Consider the following 9,059-nt stretch of genomic DNA (forward strand, 5'->3'; position numbering starts at 1 on the left):
GTATTTTTAAAGGGGTCCTATTATGCTCTTTTAGAAAGTCTTGATTTTGTTTTGGGGGTGTACTAGAACAGGCTCTCATACTAGGTTGTTTTTACACATTTTACACATCATACACATTATTTTTCACATATTTTACTTTATTACAACACCTCTCTCCCCAGTCTGGCATGAACGGCTCGAAATAGTTCCTGTATCAAATGAAGGCCCGCCTTCTGAAATACGAAATGTGCTGTGATTGGTTAGCTGGGCCAGTGTGTGTTGTGATTGGCAGCACTCGGCGCCTGGTCGGAAAATGTTGTGTCATTCCCCTTACCATAGCAGCCTGCCAGCTTTAGTGTAAATATTGCGTCAAAATCAAATCAATTTGAGCACGATTTAAACCCGGATGATTGTAACCACTCTAAGTTTGTCTGCCTTGGGAAAGCTAGCGTGTCTCCAACATAGTGATAACACTCGTTGTCTTCTCTAATGCAGCTCAACCAGGTCTCATCCCATTCGTCAGTATTTGTGATATCACAAATCCCGGAAAATATGCGTTATAGTCCAAACGAGTCGTTCGTTGTAGTTTTTGAAAAGTGATTTCTGTTAAATAAAATATCTCCTTTTGAAGTGGACTTTGAACTTTCTAACTTTGCAATACAACAATGATATAAAATACTGATTTAGTTTAAATGATTTACTTATGTGAAAAGAAAGAGAAAGCAGAGTGATACAAGAGACATAAAACTAGCATGCTGTTTGCCAGAGACAACAGTCTAGACTCTAGAGTTTAGCAGTAATTATATGTGACCCTGGACCACAAAACCAGTCTTAAGTCACTGGGGTATATTTGTAGCAATAGCCAAAAATACATTGTATGGGTCAAAATTACTGATTTTTCTTTTATGCCAAAAATCATGTTCCATGAAGATATTTTGTAAATTTCCTACTGTAAATATATTAAAACTTAATTTTTGATTAGTAATATGCATTGCTAAGAACTTCATTTGGACAACTTTAAAGGCGATTTTCTCAATATTTCGATTTTTTTGCACCCTCAGATTCCAGATTTTCCATTGATTTATTCAGCTTTCAGAAGATGTATAAATCTCAATTTCGAAAAATTTACCCTTATTGGTTTTGGACTGGTTTTGTGGTCCAGGGTCACATATAAACAACGTTTTTCATATGTTTTCCACAACAGACCAATCAGAATCTAGTATTCCAGAGATCAGTGTACAAAGAATGTATAAAATCACAAATAACTACATTGGATTAAAAACACACTTTGAAATACTGAGTTCTGTTCAATTTTCTCAAGTTTTCACCTGCTCAGAGGCATACAAAAAATGACCATATCATCACACCCACATAAACTCACTGTCCACCTCTCAGATGCACATAAACCCACACTTAAGCCCACACAGAAAGAAGAACATGCATGCTAAATTACACAAAAAGGCACGAGCTATGGCTGATTAATGCTCCATGCTGACAAAACCGCATGACAGAACAGCATATGTTGGATTTTGGACGCAGTCACAGCATGGGTCCCTTAATCTGCAAGATTTGTGCTGGTCATTCAGCTTCATCATAAAGACAGTGCTGGTCTGAAAAATCATGCTAGTCTTTTCAGCAGGATATTCAGGGACAGATCCATACCCAGTCAGCAGCTTCTTTTGTAAAAAGGTAATATCCAGCTTAACACAATACATGTGCACCCCGGGCACAAGAATATAGTAATGCTATTGAAGATATAAGAAAATGTATGAAAGTGAATGTGGTATTACATCTGGATTTTTCTTTCAAAACTTTTTTCTTGACATTTTATCTAAGAATGAATTATAAAGACTTTGAATCGAATTCTGCATGATCGTTTTCCCAATCTAAATCCAAGTACTAGAGAATCATCACTGATAGCACAAGTGAATGCAAGCTCAAGTGGCCGGTGTGCAAAAAAAGGCATTTTATATATATAGGGTATATTAATGAGGAATATTATTATATGAATGAATTTTATTAATAAAAAATACCATAATCCGTCATCTGCCAATTTTGGACATTTACAGATATACTGATATTCAATTGTAAAAGCTCATCAGCTAATAGCTACTTAAAGTTAATCTTTAAAAACAGTAATAATTTAACAACATTGTTAATAACAATCTTTAGCTAAACTCAAATATCCATTTTCATACTTTGCATTATAATGTTAGGATGTCTAAATTTATGTGGCATTTAAAATGACTGAGTGATGTGAATTTTTAGTTTTATATTTCATTTATATTTATTTAGACAAAATACTATAGAATTTTAATATCGACCATTTATTGGTTAATTAATTATTAGTTTATTGTATCAGCCAGAATATAGATACCTCCAGCAAGAAACACAGTCTGTGGCAGTAAATCCCGAAAAATATCTGTGGATTGAAAAGTCGGCAAACTGGCAGAGCAGGATTAGATTCACACCTCGAAGCCTGGGCTAAATTTACGTAGAGTGACAGCTTGAGAAAGCCACTGTTTTTTTGTTGCTGGAGTTTTAATCAAATGGAGCCCTGAAGTCTAACCCGTTTCTGAAACTAAAATAGAGCCAACAGGAGTTTGCAAACCATCAAATGCAGACAGGTTTATTAATATTAACTAAAACTGGACCTGAAACTAAACACATAAAAAAATGATTACTTGAAATTTAATAAAACATTTAATAAAAACCGTATAGACATATTTAAAGAAAAAAAAAGAATAAAAAATTGTTACCAAAACTTTAAATAAAACAGAAAACACATAAACAAAATTCTAAAATTCTAATTCAAAATATTAACAAAAACTATAACCGAATATCAATGATACTAAAATACCACTGACTGCAGCTTATGCTGTCATACAAGTATTTATTTGTTTGTTTTGACCAATATGACAGTTATGGACTGTACTGATACCTATTGGTGTAGAAGCAGCATCACAAAAATTAATATAAAAAGCTGTGACCGTGGACAGTGGGCATACCATCAACACATGAAGGTTGGGCATGGGTGGTCCCAGCAACCTGTCCAGGGAGACATGAGCACTTGACCGTCTGAGATCTCTCCTCTATTTTATTCTTATTACAGCAACGATGAGCTGCCACCACTTCACAGGTTCCCGGCTTAACTTCAGACCGACCTTAGATTGACAGAAAGACAGGTTGAGACATTTCATGCAGAATGTTTGTCATATTGTGTGCTCACACATCTTGACATTTAAAATTGTGAAAAAGGCACAGGCAGCATTATTTCTAGTATTCTGACGCCCTCACATGGACATACACAACACTACAATAAGCATATGCTGCTGAGCTCTAGAATCCAGTGATGACACAAAAAAGCAGAGGAAAAAATTTTAAATGACCAAAATTCAAAGTTTTAGCAAGTACCATTTCTGAACTTTGGTTGATTTGACACAGAGTGATGGAGTATATATAAATACATATTATTTGACTTTTTAAGTATGTAAATAAACACTTTCAATCTACCAAACACCTCATGGCCAAATGACTGAATGAGTTATAATGGGTGGCAAATGGTTCTTTAGCTGTTATTAGCAGTGGTCTGACTGTGCTCCCAGAGGGGCCATATAACTGTGTGTCCAGTGTGTTTAATTAGACCCGAGGGGAAAGACAAAAAGGGAGAGAGAGAAAGAGAGAGAGATGTTGCAGTAGCTTAGCTCACCGGTTTGGCCTCGAGAGCTTTGGTTGCTGCTGGACACTGACTGTGAGCACAGGAGCCACACACACACAAGCAGAAGAACCCCTGGTTTCCACTTTACTTTATTCCTGTAGATAAGCTCCACACAGATTTCTCTTTTGCAAGACATGCTTGCATTTTCCTATAAGGAAAAAGCAGTCTATTTTGTCTTGATCGTTATTTTAATACTTTTTTAATAATGCATGCATCATGTGTAATTACAAAAGCCTATTTCTGTAGCATATTTAAAATTAACGATCAAAGCTTGCAGCTAAAATACCAAGGGATATTAATATTATGACACATCATACATTCAATACATCTTACTAACCATAGTAATTGCTCTGCCTCAAACTGGTAGATCTTAATTAAGAGGATACCTGAATTTAGTATGACACTTCACTTAATGTTCTGTCATCTGCCAGCCATCAAACGCAAAAGAGTGTCTCAGTTTTCAGTTGTATCATCCTTGTTATCATCTTTATCATTTGCAAGCCCTAGAAAGGAACCAAAAAAAAAAAAAAGTGAGGGAAATAAAATACTGTTAGCGATTAGTGTCAGTATTAGTGTCAAGTCCCCAGGGTTAATCTGATCTTTCATCTGATCTGCAACCCTGCCTTGACTACTGAGCTCAGAGGTGACTGCTCTCATCTGACTGTTATTGATAGAGTGTCTTTACACAAGCTTTTATATAGTACCTGACCTGACTATAGAAAACATAAACATAGACCAAAATATGATGTTAATTAGAAAGCAGAGATTTAAGGACAGAATAATCAGGATTTGTTTTAATTCAGTTTTAAATTCCCCCTTTTTACCACGAGGAGTGAATAATTAAAAGTAATATGCTTACAATTTATTTGTTGATGAGGTAGCCTATTGTAAAATTAAAGTAAAAAACATTTCAGAGGTTAAGGGAGAAACGTTATTATGAACGAATGCAAACCAATAATGAAAACAACTTATCAAATCTGCTACTCAAATTACTGGTATACTAATTTACAGACACTTCCTGACTCCCAAAAGAATGAAAATTGTGATAAATTGCGACAATATGAGCTGATTCGTGTCAATCTTCCCGTGTCAAGAGTGTGTTGTTTTCGAGGAGTATTTATCTTCACTGATTTTTATACGACGAAAAATGCAAAAGATGAAACATGCTCCAACTAATGCGATACCTGCCCGCAGTTTTCATTTGCTAGGTAACTTTTGAGCTTTGCAAGTTATCGCGGACGTAATGCGCACGCCGCGTTTACGTTATTCATAATTTATTTTCATGTAAACAAAGTGTATGAGCATAATTTTGTAAACGAATAGAAAATACAGATGATTCAACCTGCTCCTTTTAAAAATTAAAGTTTAGAGTTGGCTTACCTGTATTTATTCAGGAAAACATGTGTCCCTCCGCTTCATGTACTACTACAGCACTGCTGACTGGAAAACGCTTCCTGCATGCGTCAGTATCAAACTTAATCAAGAGATCTGTTCATTCAGATCTTCTCTATTACTACTCTAAAGGCGATTACTTGTGTTAGTAACGTGGTAGACAGGGATATTTAATAACACGAGCTCATGACAGGAAGAAACTACCATACTAACATTTCCATATAGGGTCTATAATAACAATACTTGTGATTTAACTTAAGTCCAATTAAAAGAACATTTTAGATTTATTATAAATATAAATGATTAAAAAAATACCTGTTTATTTTGGAGTACATGTAAAAAGCTTAACTTTTAAGTGCAGAATTTTGGCTTCTGCTAAATTTAACATTTTATACGTGCAACTTGTCAGGACAACCAAAAACTAAAGACTGTGTTCAGACTTAATCAAGAAAAAAAAAAGAGTCACTAACTGATTGAAGCTTTATTTGTGTCAGCAACATCAGCATCTGTCACGTCTGTGTCTTCATAATCAAACTTGCCATCTTCTCTCACCATCTCCAGTGCCCTTCACATGCCCCATTGTCTTTCAGTGACCCTCACCGGACTCAATGTCTTGGTGGTGAGTGGTGACCCTCACTAGCACCAGTGCTGTGTTGTGTGATGATCCTCACCGGCCCCAGTGTCTTTGCAGTGACCCTCAGTTGCCCCAATGTCCTGCTGTGACCCTCCCAGTGCCTTTATTCAGGAAAACATGTGTCCCTCCGCTTCATGTACTACTACAGCACTGCTGACTGGAAAACGCTTCCTGCATGCGTCAGTATCAAACTTAATCAAGAGACCATCTGTTCATTCAGATCTTCTCTATTACTACTCTAAAGGCGATTACTTGTGTTAGTAACGTGGTAGACAGGGATATTTAATAACACGAGCTCATGACAGGAAGAAACTACCATACTAACATTTCCATATAGGGTCTATAATAACAATATATGTGATTTAACTTAAGTCCAATTAAAAGAACATTTTAGATTTATTATAAATATAAATGATTAAAAAAATACCTGTTTATTTTGGAGTACATGTAAAAAGCTTAACTTTTAAGTGCAGAATTTTGGCTTCTGCTAAATTTAACATTTTATACATGCAACTTGTCTGGACAACCAAAAACTAAAGACTGTGTTCAGACTTAATCAAGAAAAAAAAAAGAGTCACTAACTGATTGAAGCTTTATTTGTGTCAGCAACATCAGCATCTGTCACGTCTGTGTCTTCATAATCAAACTTGCCATCTTCTCTCACCATCTCCAGTGCCCTTCACATGCCCCATTGTCTTTCAGTGACCCTCACCGGACTCAATGTCTTGGTGGTGAGTGGTGACCCTCACTAGCACCAGTGCTGTGTTGTGTGATGATCCTCACCGGCCCCAGTGTCTTTGCAGTGACCCTCAGTTGCCCCAATGTCCTGCTGTGACCCTCCCAGTGCCTTTGTGGTGACCCTCACCTGCCCCAGTGCCTTACAGGTGACCCTCACTGACTTGCGGTGACCCTCACCAACACCAATGTCTTGCAGTGACCCTAACTTGGCACCATTATCTTGTGGTAATCCTCACCGGACCCAGTGTCTTCCAGGTGACCTTCACCTGCCTCTGTGTCTCCAGAGTTTTGCAGTGACCCTCGCTGGCCCCACTGTTTTGCACTGCTCCTTTCTTGGCTCCAATGCTTGTGGTGAACCTCACCAGCTCCAGTGTTTTGCTTTAACCCTTGCCTGCCGAGCACTACTGTTTTGGGGTGATCCTTAATTGGCCCTAATTTCTTGCAGTGACCCTTACCAACCCCTGTGTTTTACAGTGACCCTTACTTGGCCCCAATATCTTGTGGTGACCCTCACCAGTCCCAGTGTCTTGCGGTGACCCTCACTGACCCCAGGGTTTTGCGATGACTTTCACCAACCCTATTGTCTTGTGGTGACCCTCACTGCCCCATTGCCTTCCGGGTGACCCTCATCAGCCCCAGTGTCTTCCAGTGACCCTCACAAGCCTCATTATCTTGCAGTGACCCTCACTGGCCCCAGTGTTTTGCAGTTACCCTCATTTGGCCCCAGTGTCTTCCGGTGACCCTCACCAACCCTACTGTCTTCCGGTGGCCCTCACCGACCCCAGTGTCTTCTGGTGGCCCTCACTGGCCCCAGTGTCTTCTCGTAACCCTCACCAACACCACTATCTTCCGGTAACCCTCACCGACCCCACTGTCTTCCAGTGACCCTCACCGACCCCAGTGTCTTCTGGTGGCCCTTCCCGGCCCCACTGTCTAGCAGTGGCCCCAGTGTTTTGTGGTGACCCTCACAAGCTATAGTGTCTTTTACTCTCCTATATCTGGGTCTCTAGAGGCTTCTCCACTCTCTATGTCACTGCTATGTGGTGAAGGAATGAAAAAGAAAGAAAGAAAGCATTTTGTTCACTTAACACATTCACCCATATTATTTTAATGTTAAAGGGATAGTTCACCCAAAAATGAAAATTCTGTCATCATTTACTCACCCTCATGTCGTTCCAAACCTGTATGAGTTGCTTTCTTATGTCGAACATAAAAGAAGATATTTTGAAGATTGCTGGTAATCAAACAGTTGGTGGTTGCCATTGACTTCCATAGTAGGAAATAAATACTATGGCAACCACCAACTGTTTGATTACCAGCAATCTTCAAAATATCTTCTTTTGTGTTCAACATAAGAAAGCAACTCCAGGAAGAAACTACCATACTAACATTTCCATATAGGGTCTATAATAACAATACTTGTGATTTAACTTAAGTCCAATTAAAAGAACATTTTAGATTTATTATAAATATAAATGATAAAAAATACCTGTTTATTTTGGAGTACATGTAAAAAGCTTAACTTTTAAGTGCAGAATTTTGGCTTCTGCTAAATTTAACATTTTATACATGCAACTTGTCTGGACAACCAAAAACTAAAGACTGTGTTCAGACTTAATCAAGAAAAAAAAAAAGAGTCACTAAATGATTGAAGCTTTATTTGTGTCAGCAACATCAGCATCTGTCACGTCTGTGTCTTCATAATCAAACTTGCCATCTTCTCTCACCATCTCCAGTGCCCTTCACATGCCCCATTGTCTTTCAGTGACCCTCACCGGACTCAATGTCTTGGTGGTGAGTGGTGACCCTCACTAGCACCAGTGCTGTGTTGTGTGATGATCCTCACCGGCCCCAGTGTCTTTGCAGTGACCCTCAGTTGCCCCAGTGTCCTGCTGTGACCCTCCCAGTGCCTTTGTGGTGACCCTCACCTGCCCCAGTGCCTTACAGGTGACCCTCACTGACTTGCGGTGACCCTCACCAACACCAATGTCTTGCAGTGACCCTAACTTGGCACCATTATCTTGTGGTAATCCTCACCGGACCCAGTGTCTTCCAGGTGACCTTCACCTGTTTCTGTGTCTCCAGAGTTTTGCAGTGACCCTCGCTGGCCCCACTGTTTTGCACTGATTCTTTCTTGGCTCCAATGCTTGTGGTGACCCTCACCAGCTCCAGTGTTTTGCTTTAACCCTTGCCTGCCGAGCACTACTGTTTTGGGGTGATCCTTAATTGGCCCTAATTTCTTGCAGTGACCCTTACCAACCCCTGTGTTTTACAGTGACCCTTACTTGGCCCCAATATCTTGTGGTGACCCTCACCAGTCCCAGTGTCTTGCGGTGACCCTCACTGACCCCAGGGTTTTGCGATGACTTTCACCAACCCTATTGTCTTGTGGTGACCCTCACTGCCCCATTGCCTTCCGGGTGACCCTCATCAGCCCCAGTGTCTTCCAGTGACCCTCACCAGCCTCATTATCTTGCAGTGACCCTCACTGGCCCCAGTATTTTGCAGTTACCCTCATTTGGCCCCAGTGTCTTCTGGTGACCCTCATCAACCCTACTGTCTTACGGTGACCCTCACCGGCACCAGTGTCTTCCGGTG

General features: G+C 39.5%; 1 long non-coding RNA gene across 1 annotated transcript; it reads right to left on the bottom strand.

The window, feature by feature from the left end:
• Positions 1-2,854: 2,854 nt before the first annotated feature.
• Positions 2,855-5,166, bottom strand: LOC107737646 (uncharacterized). The gene is made up of 4 exons (XR_001639814.1): positions 5,078-5,166; positions 4,084-4,200; positions 3,689-3,845; positions 2,855-3,143 (listed from the first exon to the last, which is right to left on the bottom strand). It is a non-coding gene; the product is annotated as an uncharacterized LOC107737646 (long non-coding RNA).
• Between the last annotated feature and the right edge of the window lie 3,893 nt (positions 5,167-9,059).

This window comes from Sinocyclocheilus rhinocerous, unplaced genomic scaffold (genome assembly GCF_001515625.1).
Source record: "Sinocyclocheilus rhinocerous isolate Xijiao unplaced genomic scaffold, SAMN03320098_v1.1 scaffold72, whole genome shotgun sequence".
NCBI lineage: Eukaryota > Metazoa > Chordata > Actinopteri > Cypriniformes > Cyprinidae > Sinocyclocheilus > Sinocyclocheilus rhinocerous.